The sequence below is a fragment of the Prionailurus viverrinus genome, chromosome B4 (assembly GCF_022837055.1).
Source record: "Prionailurus viverrinus isolate Anna chromosome B4, UM_Priviv_1.0, whole genome shotgun sequence".
In the NCBI taxonomy this organism is placed as follows: Eukaryota; Metazoa; Chordata; class Mammalia; order Carnivora; family Felidae; genus Prionailurus; species Prionailurus viverrinus.
The window spans coordinates 115904403-115920161 of NC_062567.1; positions in this window are offsets into that span (position 1 = coordinate 115904403).

The window sequence follows — 15759 nt, forward strand, 5'->3', positions numbered from 1 at the left end:
CCTAGGATAGGAATAGAGAACAAGAAAATATTAAATGGGATGAGGGAGTGTCAAGAGACAAAAATGGAAGTCCTGAAAGGTAATTAAAGAGACCAAGACCAACACTGAAATTTTGAATATGTCATAGTTTTATCAAAAGCTGCCCCTGGGCCCAGGCATAATTGTTCTACAGCCGGAGTCATTTTAGTGTGGGTGGCCTGTGGATCAATGACTTAAAAGATGCCTAATATTTGTAGTTGCCTATGCAAACACTCTCTAAGGAGTTAGGATGCTTGATCTCTAGTCGTGTCTCTCTGAATCTCTTAAGAAATGAGGAAGCAAAATATTAAAATGCAAAAAGCACTGCACCGAGGATGAGAAAAATGGCTTTCAGTCCCAGCTTTCCCATTTACCACCTCGGTGCCCACAGATAAGTTGCTTAACCTTCTTGAGCCTAAATTTACTTAGTGGGAAACATGGGAACACAAACACCTACTTACCAGGCTACCATGAGTCTCAATGAGATAAGGATGCTCAATAGCCAGTATTGAACCAGCACATAGAAGTGATCAACAGATACTTTATCTCATCTCTTCTGAGCATGAATCCCATCCATGTCAAATGGTAGAAGGATGCCTTATTTTGTCTCTCCTGGGGTAAGATCCATAATTGAATGATGCACAATTGAAAGACCACTGTACATTACAAAGTACTGTATAACATAAGCAAGATTTTATGCCTCTGTTGTTGCTTTGTTACTTGTTGTCATGATTCTTGAAATACTTATTTGTGGTGACCTGAAACTTAATATTCTGCTTTTAAACTGCTAATGCTCCTAGCTAGCTGGTTCGTAGGCAATACGTGTCACTTCTGGGAGCTAGCCCGCTCACATTGAGGAGAAAGAAGAAAACCAGAGTTAGAGAATGGCTTAGCAGTGCCCTGGGAAGGAGAGCAAATAAAGACTTTCGAGGCTGGGGCTTTGTCTTTGTTCTATTGTCTCTGGTTCTCAGATAATGGGAAAAGCTCGCAGCTGCTTTGCTGGAGCAAGGTGTTAGTGAAATCCCAATACAGCAGCACTGTTGCACGGTAGTGCTCAATATCTGGTGAACTTCTACCCGGACTCAAAACTCAGCTAAAGCATCACTATTTTATATGGGTCTGGTTTCTTCTTTTCTATGTTCCCACAGCACCCCATGCTTATCTCCGTCCATGCAGCTATCATACTATGTATTCTCCATCCATCCACCATCCATCCAGCCATCCTTCCGTCGTTCAATAAACATCTACTTCATGTCTTTTCTGGGCTGGGCACTGTGCTATATACTGTCTTTATACAGTTAGTTCATTCTCCTATTTCCTCCACTAGGCTGAGACTTCTCTGACCTTTTTTTTATTCATGCCTATATCCTTGGAGCTTAGCCCAAGGCCTGGTACATAATAGACACTCAGGAGATGGTACAGTGTGGCGATTAAGAGCATGGCAAGTCCTGCACATGTTGCTTAACCCTCGAGCCTCATTTTCCTCATCTGTTGTAATAATACCTACCTCCATGTCTCCTGTAAGGATAAACATGACGCATTCACCTAAAACACTTAGAAAGATACCTAGGATCTAGTACGTGCTACATAAATGATAGCTACAATCATAATAAGTTCCTTAGGCTTACACTCCCAGGCACGGGAGACTGGCCTGTCACAGTGGGTAAGGGGAGCTCATGCTTCCTGGCCCCCCTTTCTTTCATCTTTCTCCTTATATCCCTCCCCACTAGGGCCCCCATGACCACATACACGTACAGTAGCATCTTCTTGGTCCCCCTCGCCCAGGGGCTCGGCTGGAATACAAACTTTGCCACCATCTCTGACAGGCCTTCCCTTACCAGGTGCCATCTGCCCACTTCTTAGCAACTTTGTCCCTCTTTCTGTTCTCACATGAAGGAGTTACAGCATCCCAAGGGGCGAAACTCAGATCCGAGCACAAAACACTTCACTGAGGAAGCAATACCGAAACTGTCTGGCCACGAACAATGTACCTTTCCCCAGGATTAATGTTCCCTTTTCATAACTGCTGATCAAATTAAGACTATAATGTGAGAAAGCAGAGAATGGCAGAGAGGAAACTACAGAGTACAGAGAATCCCCCCCACCCCCATAGCCAACCACACTTGTGGTTTCGTGAAGCGAAAATAAAATTAAAGGGAGAGAGAAAGAAAGGAACCAAACTGATTAGGTGCTGGTATGCAGTTTAGAAAATCAGTTTAACTGAGGTTAAAAAATAAAAAAAAGTGCTGTGGTGGTTCCTGTGATTGGATTTAAAAATTCATCTTCTCTGATAAAACCCACTTTGTCACTCTGCTGCCCTCTGTCCTGCCTCCAAGTCATTTTGATGCTGGCTCAATAGTCTCTGAATCATGTCTCCTACCTCCATGGCCAGAATGACTGCGATGTTCAGTTAGTGACAGTCACCATCCCAGGCTCACCAGGAAGAATCGTAACCAAAAACATGGGCTTGGGGGCAGTTAAATGTAGATTCCATTCCAGATTCATCCCTTTTGAGTTATGTGGCTTTGGGCAAGTATTGGAACTTCTCTGAGTGTATTTCCTCATCTGTAAAATGGGTTTAACACCTAATTCACAATGTAGTTTATGACGATTGCATAAGATCTGTAAATTGTTTAGCACACAGTTGGTGCTCCACAATCCACAGTTCCTTTCTCCTTGACACCTGAAGATATTAATTTTGTTTTTGGTTTAAGCTCCTTTAAAATGCAAAGCCCCATGGGGGTGCCTGGATGGCTGTCAGCTAAGTGTCTTACTCCTGATTTAGGTCAGGTCAGGATCTCATGTGTCTTACTCCTGATTTAGGTCAGGTCAGGATCTCACAGTTGGTGAGGTCAGGCCTCTCATCGGACTCCACACTGATCGCGTGGAGCCTCCTTGGGATTCTCTCTTTCCCTCTCTCTTCCCCTTCCAACTCGCTTGCTAGCACTCTCTCGCTCAAAACAAATAAACAAACTTGAAAAATAACATAAAATGTAAATCCCCATGAAAAGGGTAATTCTGTAAGCAATTACCAGTTATTTGCTCCTGAATAGGTTTTAGGTCACTTTTTTTTTTCTTAAAACAGGCTTTTATAGAGGAAATAGAGCACAAATAGAATGCGCTGGGTCCAGAGTAACCATGGAATCCTGAGGAGAATACAACTCTGTAAGAATTAGAGTCATGAGACCAGAAGCCCCAAGACAATCATACTTCCTTTAAAAACTTAACAATGCCTGGTATTTCCTTCCTGTCTCCTTCCTTCCTGTCCTCCCTCCTTCTCTTCCTCCTTCCCTCTTTTTTTTCTTTCTCTCGCTTTTTAAATTTCAGTATTGTAAATCACGGTGGTTAAATTGTACAAAGAAGTGAGTGAGACGTTTAGAAAAGTGATCTGTTCTCTAAATACAGGATTGAAAGTGTCCTGGGGTGACTAGATACAGTAGCTGCGAGCAGAGCCATGGCTTGAAGTCTTGGCTGTTTTTCTGATTCTTATCTCTTTGGTCAACTTTCAGGTGCTACGGAGAGAAACATACAAACACACACGCACATACACGTGTATGTGTGTGCATACACTACAGTGTATCAAACCATTTATTGAGCTCTTACTATATAGCAGGTACTTATGCACATTATTTAATTCTCAAAAATCAAATTAGGCTTATTTCAATGAAAATTTTCAGAAATCCAATTCAAACAGCTCAATTAAAAAAAAATTATTGACTTATAGAACCAAAAAGTGTAGAGCTACAGCAGGATCCAGGGATTTAAACCTGTCTTTCTCCATCTCCTTTCACTAATTGTCTCTGTCAAGTTCATGCTTAGGCAGGCTTTCTCCAAGACTTCAGCACCTTCAGGTATAATTCCTATCAGCTCAGTTACTCTAGCACCCAGAGATCATTCCACCCAATAATTCCCTAAAATATTTTTAGTGGGAGTTTCATTGTCCGAGTCTGTGTCACATGCATGACCTTGAAACAGCTCCCATGGCCAAGGGCTTCAGTGCTCTGCAAGTCCAGGTGCAGATCCCATATCCCCTCCCCAGGGCCTGAGGTGGGGGATATCCCCTAAAACCACACGTCTTGAGGGTGGAAAGAATGCTCCTTCAAAAATAAGGAAAGGTCTGTTACCAAAAGAGTAGGAATGGATGCCCTGGCTGGTAAAGATAAGAGATGTTCACTGCAGCCCTGTGCAAGGTAGGATTGTTTTACAGATGAAGAAATTGAGAGTTAAAGAGATTAAGTGACCTGCTGAAGGTCACAGAGGTAGCCAATGACAGAGCCAGGACTTGAACTGATATCTGCCAATTTCAAGGCTTCTACTTTTATCCAGAGTTTGCTGAATAAAATGGAGTTTGACACTGAGTGAAGCAGTTAAATATTGGATGGTCTCTAGAATGAGAAAATTCTTTGTTTTGTTGTTTTTAAAGACAATATGAAATGAGCATTCCTTCCCCTTCACTATGTTAGATTCACCCTTTTCTCACTTCCTCCTTCTGGACAGATACTGGCTCTTCCTATCTATACTTCTTGACAGACACAGCCTCTATGTAAGTTCTTATTAGTAAATTTGGGGGCATATTTATCTGTTTCCAGCTTAAAAAAAAAGTGGGGGGGGAAGCAAGAAATTCTTCTCAGCAATGTCAGCCTTGTCAAACTGAAATGTGTGGAAATCTGTGTGTGGCAGCCCGGGGCCCATTGTGGGGATAGATTTTTTTTTTTAATTTATTTCTACATTTGTGTTAAGGTCAGTGTATTCATTTCACAGTAGGGAAGGATGAATTTTGACATTTTTATAAGGGTGATTGATTGGTTTGTGTCCATTTGTGATACTCAACATGGCAAGAGGCCATGGCTAATGGAAGAGGAAAGAAAAAAAAAAAACCAGCCAACTATTTTTGTCAGAAGTCTGCCTATCCCCATTTTGGAAGCTGCCTAGAAATGTTGGACATGAACAAAGATCTGAGAAGAAGATAGAAAAATTCTCAACACACATTAATTAAAGTACAAAGGAAAAGTTATTGACAAAGATTTCATTTGACATATACATCCCAGTTGCCTCGAGATAGAGTACTCCGACTCCCTTGTCCCCAACCTCTTGCTGATAAACCTGCATTGCTCAAAAGGAAGCATTGCAGAGGAGTGAAATCCTCACAAACGGGCAACATGCTAGACCGTCTGCCCTAGAACCCTCTTGTCCACACTTCATGGTCTCCATTTAAATTCAGTTACGTGGACCTTCCTTTGGGGAGCAGGAGGCTTCCTAAGCTTTCAGACTAATTCTGTATACCCTGACCTTTAGCCTTTACATGATGGTAATCAGAGCACTTAAAATTACTCTGTGGTTGTCTTCCTAGTTGGACTCTAGGTCTGATGAGGCTAAGTGGCATGGTATCTGCTCATCATCACATCTCATGTGTTAAGAATAGGGCATAAGATTACAGAAGGCATTACCAAATATTTGCCAGAAAAGGGAATGAATTTCAATGCCTGCCTTTTGACATGCCTGTAGCACAGAGCCATGTTTTCATTTTGAGGACATATGCCCTGGTTGATATTACAACCACTTTCTGGCACCATGGGTGAAGAAGCAGACTCTTATTAGACACAAGTTTTGGGGAGCCCATAGAACTGTGGGCAAACTATACTAGGAGTACATCTTATTTGGTTAGGTTATTGCTAAAGAATAAGATGAAGTCATGAGGTTGGCATGGAATGTTGTTATATCACAGTTCTGAACACTGATTCCTTCCCATTTTATTCAGGAGGAAAGCAAGCTGCATTTCCCTTAATATGCTTATAGATTATTGATAGGGAGAAGTGAACACTTCACTGAAAGCATTTCTCTGTGAAAACAGAACATAGTTCCTTGGTAATTCACCACATTTTTCTGCAATGGCCTCACCAAGTATTTAACCATAAGGAAGCCTCCATGTTGACTCCAGGACTCCTTATCCCTGGGAACCTATGTGCACTGGGCTTTATTTTAAAGCATTTGAAGTAAGAAGACCTGTGTGTGTAGATGTCAGTGCTGGTCATCCCAAAGTGCTAAAGCTGACTGTTCTGATGGTGGTGCTCCTAGGTTTGGGCACTCCATGATTTCACTTATATAACCACAGGGCCAGTAGGTGGAAATCATTTGGTTCTGTTGGCTCCACAGGAAGTGCCTGTGGCTCCACAGGAAGTAGTTGATAAGTTACATTGTCTAGGAATTCAATGGGGTCTGTGGTACCTAGAAGGGTAGTCTCAAATGTTGCATTTTCCTTTTTGGGATTTATCTTGCATACTTGCATATCTTGCATAAAGGGATAAAGTTATTAACTTATGGATGTTTCCTGCCTGTTGCCTTACCATTCTTTTCCCCCAAATAAATTCTGGTTTTGTGAATCAGTTTTATTCTTTCCACTATTCTAAAAATTCCCAGAGTGACTCTTTGGGCTTCTATGTTGTAGAATATGAAGGGTAGGGTGGAGTAGAAAACACCTAATCTAGGAGGTGGTTTATGGTAGCAAAATAGGCCTTGATCAAAGTGCTCTCCTCAGAAGCTATGAGTGGAGGGAAGGGGAAAGAGTATGAGCAGTCGGGAGCACATTTGTGCATTCACACATGCCTTGTAGCATGGGATGGAGGTGCAAAAAGAGAGGAAGTGATGTGATGAGGAATGACTTAGAAATTTCCAGAATTTGCAAGATATTGGAAAAGTGAGGACTAATAACAGCTTCCATGAATTATGTACAGCGGTATGCTTTATGATTTTCAAGAGACATGAAGATGATTGGAAATTCTACTCAGACCACCCTTCTTAGTCTGGAGCTCTACAAGTAGGTCAGGACCCAAACATATAGACTGGGCCCAAAGCATTTGTTCAGTTTCCCACATATGTCACCAAAATAAATGGGCTTCTTCCATGCCTTGTTTCAGGACATTCTTGAATATTCTTTCCCATATTTCAAAACCCTCCAATCCATATCCCTCCTTCCAGCTCCTCGCACTTGAACCAACCTTGGGGATTTACCTCTAGGCGAATTTGACTATGGAATCTCCAATGGTGGTGAATATCCCATCTGTGAACCCTCTCTTACTTCTCCTTATGAGTATAACTAATAACATGAAGCCAAGGCTTGTCACTCAGGATCAGACTGTTGCTGACTGGCCAAGAGATCTGTATCTGAGCTGGCCCTTGGAGTTGGGTTGAAAAAGTACATGGATCTCATAGTTGATGGCCGCTTCAAATGAACCTCATTGGGTTTGCCTCAATAACCCTTTCCAGTGTTGCCCTTCTGAACACAATCTAAACTTCTGGAACTATGGTTTACTACTCCATCCTAAATCATCACTTAGAAAGAAGTGTATTCCTAGTCCACAACACGCTCTGTGCCCTTTTCTAAATTTGCCCTTTTCAAAATTCAAAGGATAGTGTCACACTTGTATTTTTCAAAGGTTTAGCCAGCCCCACTCCTTTCTTCTTCAAAAGCCCAACTCTTCCTCATTCTCCCAAGTCTGTTCATTTCTCTCTTCCCTTTTCACCTATAAACATGGATTCTACCTTTCAACCTCCTTCTCAGAAGCACTGCTGCAGGCCAAAGGAGGAGAGCAAACCAGCTAAGAAGCTTCTCTTTCCAAGGTTTAGCAATTGGCACAGTATTTGACACACAGTAGGTGTCCAGTATGCCATTATTGAATGAACAGTTCTGCTTCGAAGATTCCTTGGGACTGTGTCTCTCACAGTATCAGGTGGAATGAAGAGATAAGTTATTTAATTAACCTACTTCTAAATTCCTCAGCAGTGTTGCATAGGGTTTTATTCATTCAAACAATACGATCTGCCTGGGCTCCAGGCAACATCTGGGACCCACAGTCTTATCTTCATACTTCTTTCAGATGGATAAAGAACTTGCATTTGGGTAAGTCAAAGACTTTGGTTTACATCTGGCTCTATCACAATATACTTGTGTGACTTTAGGGAAATGATCCATGCTCACAGACTCTTATCTTGTCCATCCGAAAAGTGGGGATAATAATGCTTTCCCTCATAGTGTTACAGTGAGAAGGGAATGAGATAAGAAAGCATGGCACATGGTGGGTATTGAATAAATGGTCCCTGCTGGTATTGATTGATTCACTGAAGAATCTGTTTTGGAAAATTAGGAGTTTTGAGTAGATAAGTTAGCGCAGATTCGTTTTAAGGAGAAACAGAACTTTGTTTTTATTTTTATCACAAAACTGTTGCTCCTGCCTCCCTCTGCACCTCATCAATTCTGTTTTGAAACAGTCTCACTGCTGGAAAATTCAGGTTCACCTTACTCAGGCAGGGGCTAATTTCCTCCGTAGACAAAGGCTTCTCATAATCCTGGGCTGAATAGCTCCTCGTAGGTTTGGAGGCCATTAGTTGACAGGAAGCTCCACAAAGTAAAATTTTCATTTCATTCAACGTGTTTGTTGTTTTCCTAGGCATAATGGAAATAGGTCTATGGTCACGAGTCCTGCATCCTGGGCCACTGCCCGTAGAGGAAAACTATCACTAATTAGCACCTTTGTGCTGGCCTGTGGAAGGGCTGCTGTGGGTTTTTTTTGTTTTTGTTTTTTTTTTGCCACTTTCCTCCCTTTGGCAAACATCTCTGGAAGGCTAGTCGTAAATGCTAATGAAATCACCATTTCTGTTGGAAGATGCAGTCCCAGAACATTTGAAAGCTCAAACACTCTCTTTGCTGTGTGATGCATTGTCATGTATATTAATATGCTTTTGAAACCTGCTTTTTATATCATTTGAAATCTATTTAAAGGGCATTTGTCCAAAAGCAAGGCATTGCCTATGATGTTTCTCGCCTTTCCATCAGCGGGGACAACTCATCCTAATCTCCTGGTGAGGGTAGAATACATCGTCTTTATCCTTTGAGTTTCAAAGTACTTTGGTGATAAGAACTACATAAATACACAGTTGGATAGATGCAAACTGTCCGTGTCTCGAGAGGGAAATAGGAATAGGAATACCTGATGCAGCTGTTTCGAGCCCTTTCTTAGAGCTATGGCTTTGATAGGACGGAGCACCCACCCAAACCAGAAAACTGAACACCAGAAACAAGCGATGTAAGAACTATAACATTTCACATTTCGTATTAATTTCCCCGGTAAAGGATGTCATCTACTTTCTGACCCCTAGCAAAGAGGTCGAGGGTGTCAGGCTAAGAGATCAGACATACCTCCTACCTAAGACTCTATTTGAGGCCAAGTAGAAGAGAAGAAAGAATATACCCCACTTAATAAATGACTGGGACATTGGCTGAACACTCTCTGCAGAGAGTGAATTGGTCCTGGTTCCTTCTCCCACGTTTTAAATTCCAGCTTCCTGGTCCCTTTTAATTTTGTTGTTCTTGTTGCTCCTACACAGACCCATCCCCTCACTTTATCTGTGAGCACACACTGGTGTCTGATGCTTCACTATGGAGTTTCGGGTCTTGACAGCGTTTCCCATCACAGTGTGAGAATTTTCTATTTTCCCAGGCCCTTGAGATCAGCTCTGTCTTTTGTGAGAAGGAGGCTTTTAAAAGAGAGCTGAAGTGGATAAGAGCGGCGGCCGGCTCGTCAGGGAGGGGCCACGCATGAGCTGCCAACCGAGGCATTAGCCCTGCTCCAGCTCAGTTCTGGAATAGCTTGTTTTGAGGGGTTTGGCTTAAGCCTATGGAAATAAAAAGACTTTTCACTTCTACCTGTCCCTGGGATGGACCAAAGTTACCATTCAGTGAGCACAGGAGGCCCCGGCCAAAAGGAAAACCAACAAAACTTATTTTAATTGAGCAGTGGAGTCCCACAGCACAACAGTGCCAACGAGGTCAGACAAATGCAACCTTTCCTTTCTTGGCCCTCTGCTTTTTCCTTGGTTTATTTATCTATTCAATAACGCCATGAACAGCAACTTGAAGTCTTCTCTCACTGAGACTCCAATGCCAGGAGTAGACTTCTGAGCAGGAGTTTCTGCAGATCAGTCAACAAGATTATTGTTCAGGTTAAGGAAAGAGAATGTCATGTGTGTAATACAAGGGAAAACCATTATGCAAAATCAGTATCTCCTTAAATACAAATTACACTGATTAGGTGGGGACAACAGAGGGACTGATCTCTGAAGAAGTGAACTGGCTTATTGTGATATTATTTATCCTCTCAAAATAATCTTTCATGAGGTGAGTCAAGACATTTTTTATGCCCCAGAGCTGACCTCCCTCTACTTCTCTACTTTTTGGGCTGTGGCTGAAGGACTAATATATCATAAGAAGATTATTAGGGTGGCTTAGGAATTGGAAGCTGGCATTAATATGAGCTCAGACTGTCCCTTAAAGTCAGTTGTGAGATAGCACAGAGGATGTGAGGACTAGAGGCTTTTATTGCGTGGCTCTGTGGGAAGCAATGCAATGGAAGGAACATTAGTATTATTTTTGGCTCAGGTTGCAGTAAAATTAATCTTCATTTTTCATTGTGCTGAAGAGAGCAGGCAAACACAAAGGCCTCTATCAGAAGCATGCGTTTCTATACGATAACACTTTGGAATAAAATCTTCATTTTGGTGGAGACGGATTTCTGTATATGGAGATTTTTGAGTTTCTGCCCTGAGTAAGAAGCAATACAATATATGTAATCAAAAAATGCAAAAAGATACTCATAGAAGGCCATTACTACCTACTCTTGCTCGTGAAGAAAAACTTAATGAAAAATGATATTAATATTCAATCCTATATTTTAGCAGTATTTGTAACTCTGTTCTCCAATGGGAACAAAGAATATGCTGTTAGCTGGAGACTAAAACATCTAAACATTTAAAGTTCTCCAAAGTCTAAAAGGAAATAATGTATGACAGTTCCTTGGCATGACGGTTCGGCTGGTGGAATGAAATGTTAGCCTTACTGTAGCCATGGAAGCAGAAGAGGCTCTGGCATGGGTATTAAGAGTGCCAGGTATTTGATCTTGGTCCTGAATAGCAGAAGAAGAGCAAGAAAGGGTTAGGACACTGGAAGAAGGCTAAATGCTGTAGGCACATATTTATACTTGGATGTGGATATGGTAGGCAGCTTCTGAAATGGCCCCTAATTATTTCTGTCTCCTGGTTTTCATGCCCTTGTGTAATCTCCTCCCCTGAGTGCAGTGACTCAATTCTAATGAATAGTATATGGCAGGAAAGACAGAATGTTACTTCCAAGATTAATTTACAAAGAGATGGTGACTTCTGTCCCACTGTGCTCTCTCTGGTACTGCCTGCTTGTTTGCTCTGATGAAGCCAGCTGCCATCTTGGGAGCTAATCTATGGAGAGACTCAAGTGGCAAGGATCTGAAGGTGGCCTCCAGCCAACAACAGCAGCCCTCAGCCCAACAACCAGCAAGGAACTGAGTCCTGCCAACAACCATGTGACTGAGGTTGGAAGCAGCTCATTCCCCAGTAGAGCCTTGAGATGACTACAACTCAGACTGACACTTTGATTACTGCCTGTGAGACATTCTGAGCCAGTGGACCCAGCTCAGCTGCACCTGGATTCCTGACTCACAGACACTGTGACATAATACATGTTGTCCTAAGCCACTAAGTTTTGGGGTAATTTTTTACACAGCCATCTATAATGAATATAGCAGAGAGCTGGAAGTTCTATCAAATTAGACATCATTTCTGGAATGACTCAAGCCTTGCTATTCCCCTATCAAAGCATAAAAACATACAATAACAATCTCATTTATGGCTGGTCACCACCTTTTCCTCTTTTTCTAGCCACTCTCAGGCATTCCACTTGGCTAGCGTCTGGCTCTGATCATGGTGGTGCTGTGTTTGTTTCCTTGAATCTTCTGGATCTTTTGGATCGCTGTTAGAGCCAATGATCACATGGGGCAGGATGATGAAGAAAAGTTACCACAGATGGAAAAGCATCTCATTCCCAAAGTTCTCAAGAATTTGATTTCAGTTCCAGAGTGGTAAAAGCATTAGACCAAGTCCAGGGAGTTCAACTCAACAATTGAAAACCTCCTGCATTATCTCCTTGACAGCTGTGTATCTTGTGCCCACCAAATGGAAGGTGGGCCAGATCTCTGAGGAACACCAAAATAAATAAAATAGTCCCGGTCCTTTATGGATGTCCAGTGTAATCAGGGAGGTGGACGTACCCATAAACAACTCTAATATGAGTGTGGCACAAACATCTGAGCGAAGTAATCTCTGGCTGCTTCTGATTAAACGACTAGGGGAAAGAAAAGTTTGGGGAAATTATTTTCTATGAGACTCTGATAACTTTGGGACAATCAGGAGAGGTGTTTTTTTATTAATAGGATTTAATTTTTCTGGAGGAAATTGAATAAGAGGAGACTCAAATGTAAGATATTGGTATACTTCTGACAAGGTGTGGCTTGAGCCATGCTGTCATGTGATAATCATTGTGTAACCTCCAGAAAATCTGATTAAATGCCAAAGCTCAAGATGGCTTCTGAGTATAAATTGGGATTAAGTTCAATAAATATTAGAGAAGGAAAGATTCATAAACTTTAAAAGACATTATTCCAATATATAATGAGTATAGTTTGAGGTGGGAAATAGAATGGTAGTTAAATATTGCCCAGGATATAGTGTGATCTTAGAGCCAACTTAATTAATGTCCTGTTTCTCCCACTTTTAGCAGCTCGTGAGAGCAACAAGTAATCCTTCTCCCAGGAGGCAGTCAGGCCTCTCATGGAAAATGGGCTTTGGCTATAAATTTCCACATGCTAACAGGACAAAAAGATGGAAGATAGAAAAGCAAGGATTATGTTTCTGCCCTTTTCCAAGGTCATGTGCCCACTCCTTCTTTAATCTACTCTAAGATAGAAAATACTGATCATAATGGTAGGATCACTGGATGCTGATTAGATCCTATGTGCTAGATGGTAGGTTTGTTTTGTGTTAAATTGTTATTCATATACCTCAGACCCTTTTCTTCTATCTCATTTCTCTGTGTGACTTGGGGTTAGGCTGAGGAGAGTTTTGTTTGTTTGTTTTTGTGTTTTAGAGAGAGAGAAAGAGAGGGAGAGGGGCAGAGGGAGAGGGAGACAGAGAATCTTAAGCAGATTCCACACTCAGCATGGAACCCACACTAAGCCTGATGGAAGGCTCAGTCTTACGACTCGGACATCATGACCTGAGCTGAAATCAAGAGTCAGGTGCTCAACTGACTGAGCCACCCAGGCGCCCCGAGGAGGGCTTTGAGCCAAGACCTGCCACAAGGACCCCAACTATCCTGCTGGTACTCTTTCTCCTTATAGCCTTTTTGGAAGTTCTATTGAGACTTAGTTGAGAGAGGCCCTCCATAGGCCCAGGGACTAATCTATAAGCTCCAACCAAGTATTGCCATAGTTCTGAACTGGCACACAATGCTTTGTCCCCATTGATGATTGACACCTTTTTTATTTGGCTATTGGTCCCTATGTATGAATGTATGTATGTACATGTGTATATTCCTTCAGAACTTCAGATCTGCTGTCATGAAGGTATATAGTGCTGTGGAGTTTTAGGGAGAAAGGACATTAATTTTGATAAGGAAATTTAGGAAGACTTCATGGAGCTATGAGGTAATTCTTGAAGAAATGGTAAGATTTGGTTAAGTGGATATGAAGGGTCAAGGCATTCCAACGTGTTTCAAGTTTGGCAGGATAGCTCTAGTGGCCATGTGGAGACTGTATTAGAGCTGGAAGCAACTACAGGTATTAGGAAGCAGTTGTCATAGTTCTGAGATGAACCTTACAAGATACAAAGAGTAATGCTATACAAGAGTGTGTGGTGTCATCAGAAGTGGCATGAAATGGGTAATTTTTTGATAGAAAAGACAGCTTTAAAACATCTCAAACTTGTGATTTTAAGATGGATCTTAGGCTAGAAGAACATGAACTGTGTTTAAAGTATTGTATCAGGCAAAGAAGTACAATAAAAAGGAAACAGAATGCTTGGAAACCTCATTCGAGGAGACTTACATATAACCTATTCATTCAGAAAATACCAAGATGTTCAAAATGAATGAAAAGCACTTCTGAAATAATTCACCTTATAAGTACAAGAGATGTGGTTCTTCCATTGCCAATGTTGAATTGTAAAGAACAGCACTGAATGAAGATGGTGAAGCAGGGGGAGCTGAGGATGAATGTACTGATATGCTCAAGCATGTTCAAGGACATGGAAGAGTACATTCAATTGGTGAGGATTATTTATTTTCATTCCTGGGCATTGTATTTGCCTACGAAGATTCAAAGCTGAATAATAAAGAGTTCCTACCCATAACAACCTTACATCTAGTATATGTCATCTGGAAGAAGTAAGCACTGAACAACTTGAAGGAGATAAGGTGCATCATCGGTTCATGGAAAGAAATGGGTTGCTTGTTCCCGCCAGGAAAAGAGGATTGTTAAGTGGAAAGGATATAGAAGTGACTGAGTAGATACCGTTGGTAAGAGATGAAGTTTGGTGAGTAGGTAGAGGCCAGATTTTAGCAGATTTAAGGGCCAAACTGAGGATTTTGGTAGAAGTCTTGGTGATAGGCAGGTCATTACACATAGAGTAACGAGTGGTTGCTTTTTAATAAAATCTGAAGGGTGCTAAGAAGATTCCCTCTTGAACTAAGAACATCCTCTTGGAAATGGACCATTACTTTTCATAGCAATAAACTCTCTTATAGCACAACTACCTTAGAAAAGCTAATATATTAAACTGGCCTTCAATCATTCACACCTATACTGGCACTTGAGATACTATAATGCTTTTTCCGATATGAATTTCTCCAAGGTAAAGAGTTTTCAGAAACCAGGAGATGACTGAAAGAGAGAAAGAGAGTGGAGAGAGAGAGAGAGGGAGAACTGTTGTGGCTATTCCCCAAGAGAGATATCCTGAGTTGGGTACCTCAGGAGGGCCTATTCCATAAAGAGAGAACAGATTGATAAGACTGAGCAGAGGTGGATTAGAAAGTTAAAGAAAAATGGAAGTGAGAGATAAACCAAAGTTTACAGAAAAATTTCTGTTGGAGGAACACAGAAAAAACACCGACCAAGATACCTCTCCTCTTGGAATCATTATCCTGAAAGAAAAATCAACACAGATGTTGCTAATGGGCCTCTCCTACATGGTCATCAGTGATAGCCAACTAATGGGTTGTCATCTCAGGATAGGGCAGGCCAGGAGAGCTACGGATGGTATTGGGCCTGGCTAGAATGTCAGGAGAGAGAGAGGTAATATGAACAAAATACCACATCTGGGGTTTCTATTAGAATAGTAGAGTGGTCAGCAAAATTTTTCTTTAAAGGTCTCCATATTAAATATTTTAAGTTTTGTGGGCCATATGGTCTGAGTTGCAAATAAAAAACCTCTTTTTTTATTATAGTGCAAAAGCAGCTGCCGACAGCACAAAAATGGATTAGGATGTTTGTAATCTAATAAGATGCAACTTACAAAAATAGTCTATAAGCCAGATTTGGCCTATAGGCCATAGTTTGCCAACTTGGCATAGAACAAAGTATCCTATTGCTATGTATGTATGTATGTATAAAATTTAAAGATAGATAGATGATAGATAGATAGATAGATAGATAGATTGATGATAGATAGATGATAGATCAAAGTAACCAAGCAAGGCCAGGTTCAGCACATCCCAGAAAACAAGTAGATATAGGTAAGGTGAAGAGTCTAGAATCAGGATGTAGGTATCATAATCAGGCAGGATGGCCTAGAAGAGCTGCTGTGTCTGACTTTGGTAGGACTTCT